This window comes from Vicugna pacos, unplaced genomic scaffold, assembly GCF_048564905.1.
Source record: "Vicugna pacos unplaced genomic scaffold, VicPac4 SAC-SAT, whole genome shotgun sequence".
NCBI lineage: Eukaryota > Metazoa > Chordata > Mammalia > Artiodactyla > Camelidae > Vicugna > Vicugna pacos.
Window position 1 is genome coordinate 33,033,828 of NW_027328721.1, and position 23,958 is coordinate 33,057,785.

Genomic DNA, 23,958 nt, shown 5'->3' on the forward strand with positions numbered 1-23,958 from the left:
GGAGGCAGCCTCTGTCACTGGGATTTCCTGCAAACCCCCCCTTGCATTCCCTGGCACAGAGACATTAGGAAAACCCTCAGGGGAGACGAGCTCAGGCATCCCGATAGAACCCACGCGCTGCCGACCGTTGGTGGAACTTCCCCACGCTCAGGATTCCGGAACCATTGTCAGTGCGTCGGGGAGCTCGAGAGACCTATCCACGGAACTCTCTTCAGTCACAGGTGTTCCCTGTTCGGGGAAGTCCGAGAAATACCTTCCTTGACTTGGGGAGGCAGCCTCTGTCACTGGGATTTCCTGCAAACCCCCCCTAGCTTTCCCTGGCACAAAAATATTAGGGAAAACCTCAGGGGAGACGAGCTCAGGCATCCCATTAGAACCCACGCGCTGCCGACCGTTGGTGGAACCTCCCCACGCTCAGGATTCCGGAACCATTGTCAGTGCGTGGGGGAGCTCGAGAGACTAGTCCACGCAACTCTCTTCAGTCACAGGTGTTCCCTGTTCGGGGAAGTCCGAGAAACACCTTCCCTGACCTTGGGGAGGCAGCCTCTGTCACTGGGATTTCCTGCAAACGCCCCCTAGCATTCCCTGGCACAGAGACATTAGGAAAACCCTCAGGGGAGACGAGCTCAGGCATCCCGTTAGAACCCACGCGCTGCCGACCGTCGGTGGAACCTCCCCACGCTCAGGATTCCGGAACCATTGTCAGTGCGTGGGGGATCTCGAGAGACAATTCCAGGTAGCTCTCTTCAGTCACAGGTGTTCCCTGTTCGGGGAAGTCCGAGAAATACATTCCCTGACCTTGGGGAGGCAGCCTCTGTCACTGGGATTTACTGCAAAACCCCCCTAGCATTCCCTGGCACAGAGACATTAGGAAAACACTCAGGGGAGACGACATCAAGCATCCCGTTAGATCCCACGCGCTGCCGATCGTTGGTGGAACCTCCCCACGCTCAGGATTCCGGAACCATTGTCAGTGCGTGGGGGAGCTCGAGAGACAAGTCCACGCAGCTCTCTTCAGTCACAGGTGTTCCCTGTTCGGGGAAGTCCGAGAAATACCTTCCCTGACCTTGGGGAGGCAGCCTCTGTCACTGGGATTTACTGCAAACCCCCCCTAGCATTCCCTGGCACAGAGACATTAGGAAAACCCTCAGGGGAGACGAGGTCAGGCATCCCGTTAGAACCCACGCGCTGCCGACCGTTGGTGGAACCTTCCTACGCTCAGGATTCCGGAACCATTGTCAGTGCGTGGGGGAGCTCGAGAGACCACTCCACGCACCTCTCTTCACTCACAGGTGTTCCCTGTTCGGGGAAGTCCGAGAAATACATTCCCTGATCTTGGGGAGGCAGCCTCTGTCACTGGGATATCCTGCAAACCCCCCCTAGCATTCCCTGTCACAGAGACATTAGGAAAACCTTCAGGGTAGACGAGCTCAGGCATCCCGTTAGAACCCACGCGCTGCCGACCGTTGGTGGAACCTCCCCACGCTCAGGATTCCGGAACCATTGTCAGTGCGTGGGGGATCTCGAGAGACCACTCCAAGCAGCTCTCTTCAGTCACAGGTGTTCCCTGTTCGGGGAAGTCCGAGAAATACCTTTCCTGACCTTGGGGAGGCAGCCTCTGTCACTGGGATTTCCTGCAAACCCCCCCTAGCATTCCCTGGCACAGAGACATTAGGAAAACCCTCAGGGGAGACGAGCTCAGGCATCCCGTTAGAACCCACGCGCTGCCGACAGTTGGTGGAACCTCCCCACGCTCAGGATTCCGGAAACATTGTCAGTGCGTTGGGGACATCGAGAGACAAGTCCACGCAGCTCTCTTCAGTCACAGGTGTTCCCTGTTCGGGGAAGTCCGAGAAATAACTTCCCTGACCTTGGGGAGGCAGCCTCTGTCACTGGGATTTCCTGCAAACCCCCCCTAGCATTCCCTGGCACAGAGACATTAGGAAAACACTCAAGGAAGACGAGCTCAGGCATCCCTTTAGAACCCACGCGCTGCCGACCGTTGGTGGAACCTCCCCACGCTCAGGATTCCGGAAACATTGTCAGTGCGTGGGGGAGCTCGAGAGACCACTCCACGCAGCTCTCTTCAGTCACAGGTGTTCCCTATTCGGGGAAGTCCGAGAAATACTTTCCCTGACCTTGGGGAGGCAGCCTCTGTAACTGGGATTTCCTGCAAACCCCCCGTAGCATTCCCTGGCACAGAGACATTAGGAAAACACTCAGGGGAGACGAGCTCAGGCATCCCGTTAGAACCCACGCGCTGACGACCGTTGGTGGAACCTCCCCACGCTCAGGATTCCGGAACCATTGTCAGTGCGTGGGGGAGCTCGAGAGACAAGTCCACGCAGCTCTCTCCAGTCTCAGGTGTTCCCTGTTCGGGGAAGTCCGAGAAATACCTTCCCTGACCTTGGGGAGGCAGCCTCTGTCACTGGGATTTCCTGCAAACCCCCCCTAGCATTCCCTGGCACAGAGACATTAGGAAAACCCTCAGGGGAGACGAGCTCAGGCATCCCGTTAGAACCCACGCGCTGCCGACAGTTGGTGGATCCTCCCCACGCTCAGGATTCCGGAAACATTGTCAGTGCGTGGGGGAGCTCGAGAGACCACTCCACGCAGCTCTCTTCAGTCACAGGTGTTCCCTGTTCGGGGAAGTACGAGAAATACGTTCCCTGACCTTGGGGAGGCAGCCTCTGTCACTGGGATTTCCTGCAAACCCCCCCTAGCATTCCCTGGCACAGAGACATTAGGAAAACGCTCAGGGGAGACGAGCACAGGCATCCCGTTAGAACCCACGCGCTGCCGACCGTTGGTGGAACCTCCCCACGCTCAGGATTCCGGAACCATTGTCAGTGCGTGGGGGAGCTCGAGAGACCAATCCACGAAGCTCTCTTCCGTCACAGGTGTTCCCTGTTCGGGGAAGTCCGAGAAATAACTTCCCTGACCTTGGGGAGGCAGCCTCTGTCACTGGGATTTCCTGCAAACCCCCCCTAGCATTCCCTGGCACAGAGACATTGGAAAACCCTCAGGGGAGACGAGCTCAGGCATCCCGTTAGAACCCACGCGCTGCCGACCGTTGGTGGAACCTCCCCACGCTCAGGATTCCGGAACCATTGTCAGTGCGTGGGGGAGCTCGAGAGACCACTCCACGCAGCTCTCTTCAGTCACAGGTGTTCCCTGTTCGGGGAAGTCCGAGAAATACCTTCCCTGACCTTGGAGAGGCAGCCTCTGTCACTGGGATTTCCTGCAAACCCCCCCTAGCATTCCCTGGCACAGAGACATTTGGGAAACCCTCAGGGGATACGAGCTCAGGCATCCCGTTAGAACCCACGCGCTGCCGACCGTTGGTGGAACCTCCCCACGCTCAGGATTCCGGAAACATTGTCAGTGCGTGGGGGAGCTCGAGAGAGAAGTCCACGCAGCTCTCTTCAGTCACAGTTGTTCCCTGTTCGGGGAAGTCCGAGAAATACCTTCCCTGACCTTGGGGACGCAGCCTCTGTCACTGGGATTTCCTGCAAACCCCCCCTTACATTCCCTGGCACAGAGACATTAGGAAAACCCTCAGGGGAGACGAGCACAGGCATCCCGTTAGAACCCACGCGCTGCCGACCGTTGGTGGAACCTCCCCACGCTCAGGATTCCGGAACAATTGTCAGTGCGTGGGGGAGCTCGAGAGACCACTCCACGAATCTCTCTTCAGTCACAGGTGTTCCCTGTTCGGGGAAGTCCGAAAAATACCTTCCCTGAGCTTGGGGAGGCAGCCTCTGTAACTGGGATATCCTGCAAACCCCCCCTAGCATTCCCTGGCACAGAGACATTAGGGAAACCCTCAGGGGAGACGAGCTCAGGCATCCCGTTAGAACCCACGCGCTGCCGACAGATGGTGGATCCTCCCCACGCTCAGGATTCCGGAAAAATTGTCAGTGCGTGGGGGAGCTCGAGAGACCACTCCACGCAGCTTTCTTCAGTCACAGGTGTTCCCTGTTCGGGGAAGTCCGAGAAATACCTTCCCTGACCTTGGGGAGGCAGCCTCTGTCACTGGGATTTCCTGCAAACCCCCCCTAGCATTCCCTGGCACAGAGATATTAGGGAAACCCTCAGGGGAGACGAGTTCAGGCATCCCGTTAGAACCCACGCGCTGCCGACCGTTGGTGGAACCTCCCCACGCTCAGGATTCCGGAACCATTGTCAGTGCGTGGGGGAGCTCGAGAGAGAAGTCCACGCAGCTCTCTTCAGTCACAGTTGTTCCCTGTTCGGGGAAGTCCGAGAAATACCTTCCCTGACCTTGGGGACGCAGCCTCTGTCACTGGGATTTCCTGCAAACCCCCCCTTACATTCCCTGGCACAGAGACATTAGGAAAACCCTCAGGGGAGACGAGCACAGGCATCCCGTTAGAACACACGCGCTGCCGACCGTTGGTGGAACCTCCCCACGCTCAGGATTCCGGAACCATTGTCAGTGCGTGGGGGAGCTCGAGAGACCACTCCACGAATCTCTCTTCAGTCACAGGTGTTCCCTGTTCGGGGAAGTCCGAGAAATACCTTCCCTGACCTTGGGGAGGCAGCCTCTGTAACTGGGATTTCCTGCAAACCCAACCTAGCATTCCCTGGCACAGAGACATTAGGGAAACCCTCAGGGGAGACGAGCTCAGGCATCCCGTTAGAACCCACGCGCTGCCGACCGTTGGTGGATCCTCCCCACGCTCAGGATTCCGGAACCATTGTCAGTGCGTGGGGGAGCTCGAGAGACAAGTCCACGCAGCTATCTTCAGTCACAGGTGTTCCTTGTTCGGGGAAGTTCGAGAAATACCTTCCCTGAACTTGGGGAGGCAGCCTCTGTCACTGGGATTTCCTGCAAACCCCCCCTAGCATTCCCTGGCACAGAGACATTAGGAAGACAATCAGGGGAGACGAGATCAGTCATCCTGTTAGAACCCACGCGCTGCCGACCGTTGGGGGAACCTCCCCACGCTCAGGATTCCGGAAACATTGTCAGTGCGTGGGGGAGTTTGAGAGACAACTCCACGTAGCTCTCTTCAGTCACAGGTGTTCCCTGTACGGGGAAGTCCGAGAAATACCTTCCCTGACCTTGGGGAGGCAGCTTCTGTCACTGGGATTTCCTGCAAACACCCCCTAGCATTCCCTGGCACAGAGATATTAGGAAAACCCTCAGGGGAGACGAGCTCAAGCATCCCGTTAGAACCCACGCGCTGCCGACCGTTGGTGGAACCTCCCCACGCTCAGGATTCCGGAACCATTGTCAGTGCGTGGGGGAGCTCGAGAGACCACTCCACGAATCTCTCTTCAGTCACAGGTGTTCCCTGTTCGGGGAAGTCCGAGAAATAACTTCCCTGACCTTGGGGAGGCAGCCTCTGTAACTGGGATTTCCTGCAAACCCCCCCTAGCATTCCCTGGCACAGAGACATTAGGGAAACCCTCAGGGGAGACGAGCTCAGGCATCCCGTTAGAACCCACGCGCTGCCGACCGTTGGTGGATCCTCCCCACGCTCAGGATTCCGGAACCATTGTCAGTGCGTGGGGGAGCTCGAGAGACAAGTCCACGCAGCTATCTTCAGTCACAGGTGTTCCTTGTTCGGGGAAGTTCGAGAAATACCTTCCCTGAACTTGGGGAGGCAGCCTCTGTCACTGGGATTTCCTGCAAACCCCCCCTAGCATTCCCTGGCACAGAGACATTAGGAAGACAATCAGGGGAGACGAGATCAGTCATCCTGTTAGAACCCACGCGCTGCCGACCGTTGGGGGAACCTCCCCACGCTCAGGATTCCGGAAACATTGTCAGTGCGTGGGGGAGTTTGAGAGACAACTCCACGTAGCTCTCTTCAGTCACAGGTGTTCCCTGTACGGGGAAGTCCGAGAAATACCTTCCCTGACCTTGGGGAGGCAGCTTCTGTCACTGGGATTTCCTGCAAACACCCCCTAGCATTCCCTGGCACAGAGATATTAGGAAAACCCTCAGGGGAGACGAGCTCAGGCATCCCGTTAGAACCCACGCGCTGCCGACCGTTGGTGGAACCTCCCCACGCTCAGGATTCTGGAACCATTGTCAGTGCGTGTGGGAGCTCGAGAGACCACTCCACGCAGCTCTCTTAAGTCACAGGTGTTCCCTGTTCGGGGAAGTCCGAGAAATACCTTCCCTGACCTTGGGGAGGCAGCCTCTGTCACTGGGATTTCCTGCAAACCCCCCCTAGCATTCCGTGGCACAGAGACATTAGGAAAACCCCCAGGGGAGACGAGCTCAGGCATCCCGTAAGAGCCCACGCGCTGCCGACCGTTGGTGGAACCTCCCCACGCTCAGGATTCCGGAACCATTGTCAGTGCGTGGGGGAGCTCGAGAGACCATTCCACGCAGCTCTCTTCAGTCACAGGTGTTCCCTGTTCGGGGAAGTCCGAGAAATACCTTCCCTGACCTTGGGGAGGCAGCCTCTGTCACTGGGATTTCCTGCAAACCCCCCCTAGCATTCCCTGGAACAGAGACATTAGGGAAACACTCAGGGAAGACGAGCTCAGGCATCCCGTTAGAACCCACGCGCTGACGACCGTTGGTGGAACCTCCCCACGCTCAGGAATCCGGAACCATTGTCACTGCGTGGGGGAGCTCGAGAGACAAGTCCACGCAGCTCTCTTCAGTCACAGGTGTTCCCTGTTCGGGGAAGTCCGAGAAATACCTTCCCTGACCTTGGGGAGGCAGCCTCTGTCACTGGGATTTCCTGCAAACCCCCCCTAGCATTCCCTGGCACAGAGACATTTGGGAAACCCTCAGGGGAAGCGAGCTCAGGCATCCCGTTAGAACCCACGCGCTGCCGACCGTTGGTGGATCCTCCCCACGCTCAGGATTCCGGAACAATTGTCAGTGCGTGGGGAACTCGAGAGACAAGTCCACGCAGCTCTCTTCAGTCACAGGTGTTCCCTGTTCGGGGAAGTCCGAGAAATACCTTCCCTGACCTTGGGGAGGCAGCCTCTGTCACTGGGATTTCCTGCAAACCCCCCCTAGCATTCGCTGGCACAGAGACATTAGGAAAACCCTCAGGGGAGACGAGCTCAGGCATCCCGTTAGAACCCACGCGCTGCAGACCTTTGGTGGAACCTCCCCACGCTCAGGATTCCGGAACCATTGTCAGTGCGTGGGGGAGCTCGAGAGAGAAGTCCACGCAGCTCTCTTCAGTCACAGGTGTTCCCTGTTCGGGTAAGTCCGAGAAATACCTTCCCTGACCTTGGGGAGGCAGCCTCTGTCACTGGGATTTCCTGCAAACCCCCCCTAGCATTCCCTGGCACAGAGACATTAGGAAAACCCTCAGGGGAGACGAGCTCAGGCATCCCGTTAGAACCCACTCGCTGCCGACAGTTTGTGGATCCTCCCCACGCTCAGGATTCCGGAAACATTGTCAGTGCGTGGGGGAGCTCGAGAGACCACTCCACGCAGCTTTCTTCAGTCACAGGTGTTCCCTGTTCGGGGAAGTCCGAGAAATACCTTCCCTGACCTTGGGGAGGCAGCTTCTGTCACTGGGATTTCCTGCAAACCCCCCCTAGAATTCCCTGGCACAGAGATATTAGGGAAACCCTCAGGGGAGACGAGTTCAGGCATCCCGTTAGAACCCACGCGCTGCCGACCGTTGGTGGAACCTCCACACGCTCAGGATTCCGGAACCATTGTCAGTGCGTGGGGGAGCACGAGAGAGAAGTCCACGCAGCTCTCTTCAGTCACAGTTGTTCCCTGTTCGGGGAAGTCCGAGAAATACCTTCCCTGACCTTGGGGAGGCAGCCTCTGTCACTGGGATTTCCTGCAAACCCCCCCTAGCATTCCCTGGCACAGAGACATTAGGAAAACCCTCAGGGGAGACGAGCACAGGCATCCCGTTAGAACCCACGCGCTGCCGACCGTTGGTGGAACCTCCCCACGCTCAGGATTCCGGAACCATTGTCAGTGCGTGGGGGAGCTCGAGAGACCACTCCACGCAGCTGTCTTCCGTCACAGGTGTTCCCTGTTCGGGGAAGTACGAGAAATACCTTCCCTGACCTTGGGGAGGCAGCCTCTGTCACTGGGATTTCCTGCAAACCCCCCCTAGCATTCCCTGGCACAGAGACATTAGGGAAACCCTCAGGGGAGACGAGCTCAGGCATCCCGTTAGAACCCACGCGCTGCCGACCGTTGGTGGAACCTCCCCACACTCAGGATTCCGGAACCATTGTCAGTGCGTGGGGGAGCTCGAGAGACAAGTCCACGCAGCTATCTTCAGTCACAGGTGTTCCCTGTTCGGGGAAGTCCGAGAAATACCTTCCCTGACCTTGGGGAGGCAGCCTCTGTCACTGGGATTTCCTGCAAACCCCCCCTAGCATTCCCTGGCACAGAGACATTAGGAAGACAATCAGGGGAGACGAGATCAGTCATCCTGTTAGAACCCACGCGCTGCCGACCGTTGGGGGAACCTCCCCACGCTCAGGATTCCGGAACCATTGTCAGTGCGTGGGGGAGCTCGAGAGACAAGTCCACGCAGCTCTCTTCAGTCACAGGTGTTCCCTGTTCGGGGAAGTCCGGGAAACAACTTCCCTGACTTGGGGAGGCAGCCTCTGTCACTGGGATTTCCTGCAAACCCCCCCTAGCATTACCTGGCACAGAGACATTAGGGAAACCCTCAGGGGAGACGAGCCCAGGCATCCCGTTAGCACCCACGCGCTGCCGACCTTTGGTGGAACCTCCACACGCTCAGGATCCCGGAAACATTGTCAGTGCGTGGGGGATCTCGAGAGACAACTCCACGAAGCTCTCTTCAGTCACAGGTTTTCCCTGTTCGGGGAAGTCCGAGAAATACCTTCCCTGAACTTGGGGAGGCAGCCACTGTCACTGGGATTTCCTGCAAACCCCCCCTAGCATTCCCTAGCACTGAGACATTAGGGAAACCCTCAAGGGAGACGAGCTCAGGCATCCCGTTAGAACCCACGCGCTGCCGACCGTTGTTGGAACCTCCCCACGCTCAGGATTCAGGAAACATTGTCAGTGCGTGGGGGAGTTTGAGAGACAACTCCACGTAGCTCTCTTCAGTCACAGGTGTTCCGTGTACGGGGAAGTCCGAGAAATACCTTCCCTGACCTTGGTGAGGCAGCTTCTGTCACTGGGATTTCCTGCAAACCCCCCTAGCATTCCCTGGCACAAACACATTAGGAAAACCCTCAGGGGAGACGAGCTCAGGCATCCCGTAAGAACCCACGCGCTGCCGACCGTTGGTGGAACCTCCCCACGCTCAGGATTCTGGAACCATTGTCAGTGCGTGGGGGAGCTCGAGAGACAACTCCACGCAGCTCTCTTCAGTCACAGGTGTTCCCTATTCGGGGAAGTCCGAGAAATACCTTCCCTGACCTTGGGGAGGCAGCCTCTCTCACTGGGATTTCCTGTAAACTCCCCCTAGCATTCCCTGGCACAGAGACATTAGGAAAACCCTCAGGGGAGACGAGCTCAGGCATCCCGTAAGAACCCACGCGCTGCCGACCGTTGGTGGAACCTCCCCACGCTCAGGATTCTGGAACCATTGTCAGTGCGTGGGGGAGCTCGAGAGACAACTCCACGCAGCTCTCTTCAGTCACAGGTGTTCCCTATTCGGGGAAGTCCGAGAAATACCTTCCCTGACCTTGGGGAGGCAGCCTCTGTCACTGGGATTTCCTGCAAATCCCCCTTAGCATTCCCTGGCACAGAGACTTTAGGAAAACACTCAGGGGAGACGAGCTCAGGCATCCCGTTAGAACCCACGCGCTGCCGACCGTTGGTGGAACCTCCCCACGCTCAGGATTCCGGAACCATTGTCAGTGCGTGGGGGAGCTCGAGAGACAACTCCACGCAGCTCTCTTCAGTCACATGTGTTCCCTCTTCGGGGAAGTCCGAGAAATACTTTCCCTCACCTTGGGGAGGCAGCCTCTGTCACTGGGATTTCCTGCAAACCCCCCTAGCATTCCCTGGCACAGAGACATTAGGAAAACACTCAGGGGAGACGAGCTCAGGCATTCCGTTAGAACCCACGCGCTGCCGACCGTTGTTGGAACCTCCCCACGCTCAGGATTCCGGAACCATTGTCAGTGCGTGGGGGAGCTCGAGAGACAACTCCACGCAGCTCTCTTCACTCACAGGTGTTCCCTGTTCGGCGAAGTCCGAGAAATACCTTCCCTGATCTTGGGGAGGCAGCCTCTGTCTCTGGGATTTCCTGCAAACACACCCTTGCATTCCCTGGCACAGAGACATTAGGAAAACCCTCAGGGGAGACGAGCTCAGGCATCCCGTTAGAACCCACGCGCTGCCGACCGTTGGTGGATCCTCCCCACGCTCAGGATTCCGGAACCATTGTCAGTGCGTGGGGGAGCTCGAGAGACAAGTCCACGCAGCTCTCTTCAGTCACAGGTGTTCCCTGTTCGGGGAAGTCCGAGAAATACCTTCCCTGACCTTGGGGAGGTAGCCTCTGTCACTGGGATTTCCTTCAAACCCCCCCTAGCATTCCCTGGCACAGAGACATTAGGAAAACCCTCAGGGGAGACGAGCTCAGGCATCCCGATAGAACCCACGCGCTGCCGACCGTTGGTGGAACCTCCCCACGCTCAGGATTCCGGAAACATTGTCAGTGCGTGGGGGAGCTCGAGAGACAACTCCACGCAGCTCTCTTCAGTCACAGGTGTTCCCTGTTCGGGGAAGTCCGAGAAATACCTTCCCTGAACTTGGGGAGGCAGCCTCTGTCACTGGGATTTCCTGCAAACCCCCCATAGCATTCCCTGGCACAGAGACATTAGGAAAACCCTCAGGGGAGATGAGCTCAGGCATTCCGTTAGAACCCACGCGCTGCCGACCGTTGGTGGAACCTCCCCACGCTCAGGATTCCGGAAACATTGTCAGTGCGTGGGGGAGCTCGAGAGACAATTCCACGCAGCTCCCTTCAGTCACAGGTGTTCCCTGTTCGGGGAAGTCCGAGAAATACCTTCCCTGAACTTGGGGATGCAGCCTCTGTCACTGGGATTTCCTGCAAACCCCCCCTAACATTCCCTGGCACAGAGATATTAGGAAAACACTCAGGGGAGACGAGCTCAGGCATCCCGTTAGAACCCACGCGCTGCCGACCGTTGGTGGAACCTCCCCACGCTCAGGATACCGGAACCATTGTCAGTGCGTGGGGGAGTTCGAGAGACAACTCCACGCAGCTCTCTTCAGTCACATGTGTTCCCTGTTCAGGGAAGTCCGAGAAATACTTTCCCTCACCTTGGGGAGGCAGCCTCTGTCACTGGGATTTCCTGCAAACCCCCCCTAGCATTCCGTGGCACAGAGACATTAGGAAAACTTTCAGGGGAGGCGAGCTCAGGCATCCCGTTAGAACCCACGTGCTGCCGACCGTTGGAGGAACCTCCCCACGCTCAGGATTCCGGAACCATTGTCAGTGCGTGGGGGAGCTCGAGAGAACACTCCACGCAGCTCTCTTCAGTCACAGGTGTTCCCTGTTCGGGGAAGTCCGAGAAATAACTTCCCTGACCTTGGGGAGGCAGCCTCTGTCACTGGGATTTCCTGCAAACCCCCCCTATCATTCTCTGGCACAGAGACATTAGGGAAACCCTCAGGGGAGACGAGCTCAGGTATCCCGTTAGCACCCACGCGCTGCCGACCTTTGGTGTAACCTCCCCACGCTCAGGATTCCGGAACCATTGTCAGTGCATGGGGGAGCTCGAGAGACAACTCCACGCAGCTCTCTTCAGTCACAGGTGTTCCATGTTCGGGGAAGTCCGAGAAATACCTTCCCTGACCTTGGGGAGGCAGCCTCTGTCACTGGGATTTCCTGCAAAACCCCCTAGCATTCCCTGGCACAGAGACATTAGGAAAACCCTCAGGGGAGAGGAGCTCAGGCATCCCGTTAGAACCCACGCGCTGCCGACCGTTGGTGGAACCTCCCCACGCTCAGGATTCCGGAACCATTGTCAGTGCGTGGGGGAGCTCGAGAGACAAGTCCACGCAGCTCTCTTCAGTCACAGGTGTTCCCTGTACGGGGAAGTCCGAGAAATACCTTCCCTGACCTTGGGGAGGTAGCCTCTGTCACTGGGATTTCCTTCAAACCCCCCCTAGCATTCCCTGGCACAGAGACATTAGGAAAACCCTCAGGGGAGACGAGCTCATGCATCCCGATAGAACCCACGCGCTGCCGACCGTTGGTGGAACCTCCCCACGCTCAGGATTCCGGAAACATTGTCAGTGCGTGGGGGATCTCGAGAGACAACTCCACGCAGCTCTCTTCAGTCACAGGTGTTCCCTGATAGGGGAAGTCCGAGAAATACCTTCCCTGAACTTGGGGAGGCATCCTCTGTCACTGGGATTTCCTGTAAACCCCCCCTAGCATTCCCTGGCACAGAGACATTAGGAAAACCCTCAGGGGAGACGAGCTCAGGCATCCCGTTAGAACCCACGCGCTGCCGACCGTTGGTGGAACCTCCCCACGCTCAGGATTCCGGAACCATTGTCAGTGCGTGGGGGAGCTCGAGAGACCATTCCACGCAGCTCTCTTCAGTCACAGGTGTTCCCTGTTCGGGGAAGTCCGAGAAATACCTTCCATGATCTTGGGGAGGTAGCCTCTGTCACTGGGATTTCCTGCAAACCCCCCCTAGCATTCCCTGGCAGAGAGACATTAGGAAAACCCTCAGGGGAGACGAGCTCAGGCATCCCGTTAGAACCCACGCGCTGCCGACCGTTGGTGGAACCTCCCCAAGCTCAGGATTCCGGAAACATTGTCAGTGCGTGGGGGAGCTCGAGAGACAAGTCCACGCAGCTCTCTTCAGTCACAGGTGTTCCCTGTTCGGGGAAGTCCGAGAAATAACTTCCCTGACCTTGGGGAGGCAGCCTCTGTAACTGGAATTTCCTGCAAACACCCCCTAACATTCCCTGGTATAGAGACATTAGGAAAACCCTCAGGGGAGACGAGCTCAGGCATCCCGTTAGAACCCACGCGCTGCCGACCGTTGGTGGAACCTCCCCACGCTCAGGATTCCGGAACCATTGTCAGTGCGTGGGGGAGCTCGAGAGACAACTCTACGAAGCTCTCTTGAGTCACAGGTGTTCCCTGTTCGGGGAAGTCCGAGAAATACCTTCCCTGACTTTGGGGAGGTAGCCTCTGTCACTGGGATTTCCTGCAAACCCCCCCTAGCATTCCCTGGCACAGAGACATTAGGAAAACCCTCAGGGGAGACGAGCTCAGGCATCCCGTTAGAACCCACGCGCTGCCGACCGTTGGTGGAACCTCCCCACGCTCAGGATTCCGGAACCATTGTCAGTGCGTGGGGGAGCTCGAGAGACAAGTCCACGCAGCTCTCTTCAGTCACAGGTGTTCCCTGTTCGGGGAAGTCCGAGAAATACCTTCCCTGACCTTGGGGAGGCAGCCTCTGTCACTGGGATTTCCTGCAAACCCCCGCTAGCATTCCCTGGCACAGAGACATTAGGAAAACCCTCAGGGGAGACGAGCTCACGCATCCCGTTAGAACCCACGCGCTGCCGACCGTTGGTGGAACCTCCCCACGCTCAGGATTCCGGAACCTTTGTCAGTGCGTGGGGGAGCTCGAGAGACATGTCCACGCTGCTCTCTTCAGTCACAGGTGTTCCCTGTTCGGGGAACTCCGAGAAATACTTTCCCTGACCTTGGGGAGTCAGCCACTGTAACTGGGATTTCCTGCAAACCCCCCCTAGAATTCCCTGGCACAGAGATATTAGGAAAACCCTCAGAGGAGACGAGCTCTGGCATCCCGTTTGAACCCACGCGCTGCCGACCGTTGGTGGAACCTCCCCACGCTCAGGATTCCGGAAACATTGTACGTGCGTGGGGGAGCTCGAGAGACAACTCCACGAAACTCTCTTCAGTCACAGGTGTTCCCTGTTCGGGGAAGTCCGAGAAATACCTTCTCTGAACTTGGGGAGGCAGCCTCTGTCACTGGGATTTCCTGCAAACCCCCCCTAGCATTCCCTGGCACAGAGACATTAGGAAAACCCTCAGGGGAGATGAGCTCAGGCATCCCGTTAGAACCCACGCGCTGCCGACCGTTGGTGGAACCTCCCCACGCTCAGGATTCTGGAAACATTGTCAGTGCGTGGGGGAGCTCGAGAGACAAGTCCACGCAGCTCTCTTCAGTCACAGGTGTTCCCTGTTCGGGGAAGTCCGAGAAATAAATTCCCTGACCTTGGGGAGGCAGCCTCTGTAACTGGGATTTCCTGCAAACCCCCCCTAGCATTCCCTGGCACAGAGACATTAGGAAAACCATCAGGGGAGACGAGCTCATGCATCCCGTTAGGACCCACGCGCTGCCGAACGTTGGTGGAACCTCCCCACGCTCAGGATTTCGGAACCATTGTCAGTGCGTGGTGGAGCTCGAGATACAAGTCCACGCAGCTCCCTTCAGTCACAGGTGTTCCCTGTTCGGGGAAGTCCGAGAAATATCTTCCCTGACCTCGGTGAGGCAGCCTCTGTCACTGGGATTTCCTGCAAACCCCCCCTAGCTTTCCCTGGCACAGAGACATTAGGAAAACCCTCAGGGGAGACGAGCTCAGGCATCCCGTTAGATCCCACGCGCTGCCGACCGTTGGTGGAACCTCCCCACGCTCAGGATTCCGGAACCATTGTCAGTGCGTGGGGGAGCTCGAGAGACAAGTCCACGCAGCTCTCTTCAGTCACAGATGTTCCCTGTTCGGGGAAGTCCGAGAAATACCTTCCCTGAACTGGGGGAGGCAGCCTCTGTCATTGGGATTTCCTGCAAACCCCCCCTAGCATTCCCTAGCACTGAGACATTAGGGAAACCCTCAAGGGAGACGAGCTCAGGCATCCCGTTAGAACCCACGCGCTGCCGACCGTTGGTGGAACCTCCCCACGCTCAGGATTCCGGAACCATTGTCAGTGCGTGGGTGAGTTCGAGAGACGACTCCACGCAGCTCTCTTCAGTCACAGGTGTTCCCTGTACGGGGAAGTCCGAGAAATAACTTCCCTGACCTTGGGAAGACAGCCTCTGTCACTGGGATTTCCTGCAAACCCCCCCTAGCATTCCGTGGCACAGAGACATTAGGAAAACCCACAGTGGAGACGAGCTCAGGCATCCCGTTAGAACCCACGCGCTGCCGACCGTTGGTGGAACCTCCCCACGTTCAGGATTCCGGAACCATTGTCAGTGCTTGGGGGAGCTCGAGAGACATGTCCACGCAGCTCTCTTCAGTCACAGGTGTTCCCTGTTCGGGGAAGTCCGAGAAATACATTCCCTGACCATGGGGAGGCAGCCTCTGTCACTGGGATTTCCTGCAAACCCCCCCTAGCATTCCCTGGCACAGAGACATTAGGAAAACACCCAGGGGAGACGACATCAAGCATCCCGTTAGACCCCACGCGCTGCCGACCTTTGGTGGAACCTCCCCACGCTCAGGATTCCGGAACCATAGTCAGTGCGTGTGGGAGCTCGAGAGACAAGTCCACGCAACTCTCTTCTGTCACAGGTGTTCCCTGTTCGGGGAAGTCCGAAAAATACCTTCCCTGACCTTGGGGAGGCAGCCTCTGTCACTGGGATTTCCTGCAAACCCCCCCTATCATTCCCTGGCACAGAGATATTAGGAAAACCCTCAGGGGAGACGAGCTCAGGCATCCCGTTAGAACCCACGCGCTGCCGACCGTTGGTGGAACCTCCCCACGCTCAGGATTCCGGAACCATTGTCAGTGCGTGGGGCAGTTCGAGAGACATCTCCACGCAGCTTTCTTCATTCACAGGTGTTCCCTGTTCGGGGAAGTCCGAGAAATACATTCCCTGACCTTGGGGAGGCAGCCTCTGTCACTGGGATTTCCTGCAAACCCCCCCTAGCATTCCCTGGCACAGAGACATTAGGAAAACACTCAGGGGAGACGACAACAAACATCCCGTTAGATCCCACGCGCTGCCGACCGTTGGTGGAACCTCCATACGCTCAGGATTCCGGAACGATTGTCAGTGCGTGGGGGAGCTCGAGAGACAAGTCCACGCAGCTCTCTTCAGTCACAGGTGTTCCCTGTTCGGGGAAGTCCGACAAATACCTTCCCTGACCTTGGGGAGGCAGCCTCTGTCACTGGGATTTACTGCAAACCCCCCCTAGCATTCCCTGGCACAAAGACATTAGGGAAACCCTCAGGGGAGACGAGCTCATGCATCCCGTTAGAACCCACGCGCTGCCGACCGTTGGTGGAACCTCCCCACGCTCAGGATTCCGGAACCATTGTCAGTGCGTGGGGGAGCTCGAGAGACAAGTCCACGCAGCTCTCTTCAGTCACAGGTGTTCCCTGTTCGGGGAAGTCCGAGAAATACCTTCCCTGACCTTGAGGAGGCAGCCTCTGTCACTGGGATATACTGCAAACCCCCCCTAGCATTCCCTGGCACAAAGACATTAGGGAAACCCTCAGGGGAGACGAGCTCATGCATCCCGTTAGAACCCACGCGCTGCCGACCGTTGGTGGAACCTCCCCACGCTCAGGATTCCGGAACCATTGTCAGTGCGTGGGGGAGCTCGAGAGACAAGTCCACGCAGCTCTCTTCAGTCACAGGTGTTCCCTGTTCGGGGAAGTCCGAGAAATACCTTCCCTGACCTTGGGGAGGAAGCCTCTGTCACTGGGATTTCCTGCAAACACCCCCTAGCATTCCCTGGCACAGAGACATTAGGAAAACCCTCAGATGAGACGAGCTCAGGCATCCCGTTAGAACCCACGCGCTGCCGACCGTTGGTGGAACCTCCCCACGCTCAGGATTCCGGAACCATTGTCAGTGCGTGGGGGAGCTCGAGAGACAAGTCCACGCAGCTCTCTTCAGTCACAGGTGTTCCCTGTTCGGGGAAGTCCGAGAAATACATTCCCTGACCTTGGGGAGGCAGCATCTGTCACTGGGATTTCCTGCAAACCCCCCCTAGCATTCCCTGGCACAGAGACATTAGGAAAACCCTCAGGGGAGACGAGCTCAGGCATCCCGTTAGAACCCACGCGCTGCCGACCGTTGGTGGAACCTCCCCACGCTCAGGATTCCGGAACCATTGTCAGTGCGTGGGGGAGCTCGAGAGACATGTCCACGCAGCTCTCTTCAGTCACAGTTGTTCCCTGTTCGGGGAAGTCGGAGAAATACATTCCCTGACCTTGGGGAGGCAGCCACTGTAACTGGGATTTCCTGCAAATCCCCCCTAGAATTTCCTGGCACAGAGACATTAAGAAAACCCTCAGGGGAGACGAGCTCAGGCATCCCGTTTGAACCCACGCGCTGCTGACCGTTGGTGGAACCTCCCCACGCTCAGGATTCCGGAACCATTGTAAGTGCGTGGGGGAGCGCGAGAGACAAGTCCACGCAGCTCTCTTCAGTCACAGGTGTTCCCTGTTCGGGGAAGTCCGAGAAATACCTTCCCTGACCTTGGGGAGGCAGCCTCTGTCACTGGGATATCCCGCAAACCCCCCCTAGCATTCCCTGGCACAGAGACATTAGGAAAACACTCAGGGGAGACGAGCTCAGGCATCCCGATAGAACCCACGCGCTGCCGACCGTTGGTGGAACCTACCCACGCTCAGGATTCCGGAACCATTGTCAGTGAGTCGGGGAGCTCGAGAGACCAATCCACGGAGCTCTCTTCAGTCACAGGTGTTCCCTGTTCGGGGAAGTCCGAGAAATACCTTCCCTGACCTTGGGGAGGCAGCCTCTGTAACTGGGATTTCCTGCAAACCCCCCCTAGCTTTCCCTGGCACAAAGATATTAGGGAAACCCTCAGGGGAGACGAGCTCAGGCATCCCATTAGAACCCACGCGCTGCCGACCGTTGGTGGAACCTCCCCACGCTCAGGATTCCGGAACCATTGTCAGTGCGTGGGGGAGCTCGAGAGACAACTCCACGCAGCTCTCTTCAGTCACAGGTGTTCCCTGTTCGGGGAAGTCCGAGAAATACCTTCCCTGAACTTGGGGAGGCAGCTTCTGTCACTGGGATTTCCTGCAAACCCCCCCTAGCATTCCGTAGCACTGAGAAATTAGGGAAACCCTCAAGGGAGACGAGCTCAGGCATCCCGTTAGAACCCACGCGCTGCCGACCGTTGGTGGAACCTCCCCACGCTCAGGATTCTGGAAACATTGTCAGTGCGTGGGGGAGTTCGAGAGACAACTCCACGCAGCTCTCTTCAGTCACAGGTGTTCCCTGTACGGGGAAGTCCGAGAAATACATTCCCTGACCTTGGGGAAGCAGCCTCTGTCACTGGGATTTCCTGCAAACCCCCCCTAGCATTCCCTGGCACAGAGACATTAGGAAAACACTCAGGGGAGACGACATCAAGCATCCCGTTAGATCCCACGCGCTGCCGACCTTTGGTGGAACCTCCCCACGCTCAGGATTCCGGAACCATAGTCAGTGCGTTGGGGAGCTCGAGAGACAAGTCCACGCAGCTCACTTCAGTCACAGGTGTTCCCTGTTCGGGGAAGTCCGAGAAATACCTTCCCTGACCTTGGGGAGGCAGCCTCTGTCACTGGGATTTCCTGCAAACCCCCCCTAGCATTCCCTGGCACAGAGATATTAGGGAAACCCTCAGGGGAGACGAGCTCAGGCATCCCGTTAGAACACACGCGCTGCCGACCGTTGGTGGAACCTCCCCACGCTCAGGATTCCGGAACCATTGTCAGTGCGTGGGGGAGTTCGAGAGACATCTCCACGCAGCTCTCTTCATTCACAGGTGTTCCCTGTACGGGGAAGTCCGAGAAATACCTTCCCTGACCTTGGGGAGGCAGCCTCTGTCACTGGGATTTCCTGCAAACCCCCCCTAGCATTCCCTGGCACAGAGACATTAGGAAAACCTTCAGGGTAGACGAGCTCAGGCATCCCGTTAGAACCCACGCGCTGCCGACCGTTGGGGGAACCTCCCCACGCTCAGGATTCCGGAACCATTGTTAGTGCGTGGGGGAGCCCGAGAGAACACTCCACGCAGCTCTCTTCAGTCACAGGTGTTCCCTGTTCGGGGAAGTCCGAGAAATACGTTCCCTGACCTTGGGGAGGCAGCCTCTGTCACTGGGATTTCCTGCAAACCCCCCCTAGCATTCCCTGGCACAGAGACATTAGGAAAACCCTCTGGGGAGACGAGCTCAGGCATCCCGATAGAACCCACGCGTTGCCGACCGTTGGTGAAACCTCCCCACGCTCAGGATTCCGGAACCATTGTCAGTGCGTGGGGGAGCTCGAGAGACAACTCCACGCAGCTCTCTTGAGTCACAGGTGTTCCCTGCTCGGGGAAGTCCGAGAAATACCTTCCCTGACTTTGGGGAGGCAGCCTCTGTCACTGGGATTTCCTGCAAACCCCCCCTTGCATTCCCTGGCACAGAGACATTAGGAAAACCCTCAGGGGAGACGAGCTCAGGCATCCCGATAGAACCCACGCGCTGCCGACCGTTGGTGGAACTTCCCCACGCTCAGGATTCCGGAACCATTGTCAGTGCGTCGGGGAGCTCGAGAGACCTATCCACGGAACTCTCTTCAGTCACAGGTGTTCCCTGTTCGGGGAAGTCCGAGAAATACCTTCCTTGACTTGGGGAGGCAGCCTCTGTCACTGGGATTTCCTGCAAACCCCCCCTAGCTTTCCCTGGCACAAAAATATTAGGGAAAACCTCAGGGGAGACGAGCTCAGGCATCCCATTAGAACCCACGCGCTGCCGACCGTTGGTGGAACCTCCCCACGCTCAGGATTCCGGAACCATTGTCAGTGCGTGGGGGAGCTCGAGAGACAAGTCCACGCAACTCTCTTCAGTCACAGGTGTTCCCTGTTCGGGGAAGTCCGAGAAACACCTTCCCTGACCTTGGGGAGGCAGCCTCTGTCACTGGGATTTCCTGCAAACGCCCCCTAGCATTCCCTGGCACAGAGACATTAGGAAAACCCTCAGGGGAGACGAGCTCAGGCATCCCGTTAGAACCCACGCGCTGCCGACCGTCGGTGGAACCTCCCCACGCTCAGGATTCCGGAACCATTGTCAGTGCGTGGGGGATCTCGAGAGACAATTCCAGGTAGCTCTCTTCAGTCACAGGTGTTCCCTGTTCGGGGAAGTCCGAGAAATACATTCCCTGACCTTGGGGAGGCAGCCTCTGTCACTGGGATTTACTGCAAAACCCCCCTAGCATTCCCTGGTACAGAGACATTAGGAAAACACTCAGGGGAGACGACATCAAGCATCCCGTTAGATCCCACGCGCTGCCGATCGTTGGTGGAACCTCCCCACGCTCAGGATTCCGGAACCATTGTCAGTGCGTGGGGGAGCTCGAGAGACAAGTCCACGCAGCTCTCTTCAGTCACAGGTGTTCCCTGTTCGGGGAAGTCCGAGAAATACCTTCCCTGACCTTGGGGAGGCAGCCTCTGTCACTGGGATTTACTGCAAACCCCCCCTAGCATTCCCTGGCACAGAGACATTAGGAAAACCCTCAGGGGAGACGAGGTCAGGCATCCCGTTAGAACCCACGCGCTGCCGACCGTTGGTGGAACCTTCCTACGCTCAGGATTCCGGAACCATTGTCAGTGCGTGGGGGAGCTCGAGAGACCACTCCACGCACCTCTCTTCACTCACAGGTGTTCCCTGTTCGGGGAAGTCCGAGAAATACATTCCCTGATCTTGGGGAGGCAGCCTCTGTCACTGGGATATCCTGCAAACCCCCCCTAGCATTCCCTGTCACAGAGACATTAGGAAAACCTTCAGGGTAGACGAGCTCAGGCATCCCGTTAGAACCCACGCGCTGCCGACCGTTGGTGGAACCTCCCCACGCTCAGGATTCCGGAACCATTGTCAGTGCGTGGGGGATCTCGAGAGACCACTCCAAGCAGCTCTCTTCAGTCACAGGTGTTCCCTGTTCGGGGAAGTCCGAGAAATACCTTTCCTGACCTTGGGGAGGCAGCCTCTGTCACTGGGATTTCCTGCAAACCCCCCCTAGCATTCCCTGGCACAGAGACATTAGGAAAACCCTCAGGGGAGACGAGCTCAGGCATCCCGTTAGAACCCACGCGCTGCCGACAGTTGGTGGAACCTCCCCACGCTCAGGATTCCGGAAACATTGTCAGTGCGTTGGGGATATCGAGAGACAAGTCCACGCAGCTCTCTTCAGTCACAGGTGTTCCCTGTTCGGGGAAGTCCGAGAAATAACTTCCCTGACCTTGGGGAGGCAGCCTCTGTCACTGGGATTTCCTGCAAACCCCCCCTAGCATTCCCTGGCACAGAGACATTAGGAAAACACTCAAGGAAGACGAGCTCAGGCATCCCTTTAGAACCCACGCGCTGCCGACCGTTGGTGGAACCTCCCCACGCTCAGGATTCCGGAAACATTGTCAGTGCGTGGGGGAGCTCGAGAGACCACTCCACGCAGCTCTCTTCAGTCACAGGTGTTCCCTATTCGGGGAAGTCCGAGAAATACTTTCCCTGACCTTGGGGAGGCAGCCTCTGTAACTGGGATTTCCTGCAAACCCCCCGTAGCATTCCCTGGCACAGAGACATTAGGAAAACACTCAGGGGAGACGAGCTCAGGCATCCCGTTAGAACCCACGCGCTGACGACCGTTGGTGGAACCTCCCCACGCTCAGGATTCCGGAACCATTGTCAGTGCGTGGGGGAGCTCGAGAGACAAGTCCACGCAGCTCTCTCCAGTCTCAGGTGTTCCCTGTTCGGGGAAGTCCGAGAAATACCTTCCCTGACCTTGGGGAGGCAGCCTCTGTCACTGGGATTTCCTGCAAACCCCCCCTAGCATTCCCTGGCACAGAGACATTAGGAAAACCCTCAGGGGAGACGAGCTCAGGCATCCCGTTAGAACCCACGCGCTGCCGACAGTTGGTGGATCCTCCCCACGCTCAGGATTCCGGAAACATTGTCAGTGCGTGGGGGAGCTCGAGAGACCACTCCACGCAGCTCTCTTCAGTCACAGGTGTTCCCTGTTCGGGGAAGTACGAGAAATACGTTCCCTGACCTTGGGGAGGCAGCCTCTGTCACTGGGATTTCCTGCAAACCCCCCCTAGCATTCCCTGGCACAGAGACATTAGGAAAACGCTCAGGGGAGACGAGCACAGGCATCCCGTTAGAACCCACGCGCTGCCGACCGTTGGTGGAACCTCCCCACGCTCAGGATTCCGGAACCATTGTCAGTGCGTGGGGGAGCTCGAGAGACCAATCCACGAAGCTCTCTTCCGTCACAGGTGTTCCCTGTTCGGGGAAGTCCGAGAAATAACTTCCCTGACCTTGGGGAGGCAGCCTCTGTCACTGGGATTTCCTGCAAACCCCCCCTAGCATTCCCTGGCACAGAGACATTGGAAAACCCTCAGGGGAGACGAGCTCAGGCATCCCGTTAGAACCCACGCGCTGCCGACCGTTGGTGGAACCTCCCCACGCTCAGGATTCCGGAACCATTGTCAGTGCGTGGGGGAGCTCGTGAGACCACTCCACGCAGCTCTCTTCAGTCACAGGTGTTCCCTGTTCGGGGAAGTCCGAGAAATACCTTCCCTGACCTTGGAGAGGCAGCCTCTGTCACTGGGATTTCCTGCAAACCCCCCCTAGCATTCCCTGGCACAGAGACATTTGGGAAACCCTCAGGGGATACGAGCTCAGGCATCCCGTTAGAACCCACGCGCTGCCGACCGTTGGTGGAACCTCCCCACGCTCAGGATTCCGGAAACATTGTCAGTGCGTGGGGGAGCTCGAGAGAGAAGTCCACGCAGCTCTCTTCAGTCACAGTTGTTCCCTGTTCGGGGAAGTCCGAGAAATACCTTCCCTGACCTTGGGGACGCAGCCTCTGTCACTGGGATTTCCTGCAAACCCCCCCTTACATTCCCTGGCACAGAGACATTAGGAAAACCCTCAGGGGAGACGAGCACAGGCATCCCGTTAGAACCCACGCGCTGCCGACCGTTGGTGGAACCTCCCCACGCTCAGGATTCCGGAACAATTGTCAGTGCGTGGGGGAGCTCGAGAGACCACTCCACGAATCTCTCTTCAGTCACAGGTGTTCCCTGTTCGGGGAAGTCCGAAAAATACCTTCCCTGAGCTTGGGGAGGCAGCCTCTGTAACTGGGATATCCTGCAAACCCCCCCTAGCATTCCCTGGCACAGAGACATTAGGGAAACCCTCAGGGGAGACGAGCTCAGGCATCCCGTTAGAACCCACGCGCTGCCGACAGATGGTGGATCCTCCCCACGCTCAGGATTCCGGAAAAATTGTCAGTGCGTGGGGGAGCTCGAGAGACCACTCCACGCAGCTTTCTTCAGTCACAGGTGTTCCCTGTTCGGGGAAGTCCGAGAAATACCTTCCCTGACCTTGGGGAGGCAGCCTCTGTCACTGGGATTTCCTGCAAACCCCCCCTAGCATTCCCTGGCACAGAGATATTAGGGAAACCCTCAGGGGAGACGAGTTCAGGCATCCCGTTAGAACCCACGCGCTGCCGACCGTTGGTGGAACCTCCCCACGCTCAGGATTCCGGAACCATTGTCAGTGCGTGGGGGAGCTCGAGAGAGAAGTCCACGCAGCTCTCTTCAGTCACAGTTGTTCCCTGTTCGGGGAAGTCCGAGAAATACCTTCCCTGACCTTGGGGACGCAGCCTCTGTCACTGGGATTTCCTGCAAACCCCCCCTTACATTCCCTGGCACAGAGACATTAGGAAAACCCTCAGGGGAGACGAGCACAGGCATCCCGTTAGAACACACGCGCTGCCGACCGTTGGTGGAACCTCCCCACGCTCAGGATTCCGGAACCATTGTCAGTGCGTGGGGGAGCTCGAGAGACCACTCCACGAATCTCTCTTCAGTCACAGGTGTTCCCTGTTCGGGGAAGTCCGAGAAATACCTTCCCTGACCTTGGGGAGGCAGCCTCTGTAACTGGGATTTCCTGCAAACCCAACCTAGCATTCCCTGGCACAGAGACATTAGGGAAACCCTCAGGGGAGACGAGCTCAGGCATCCCGTTAGAACCCACG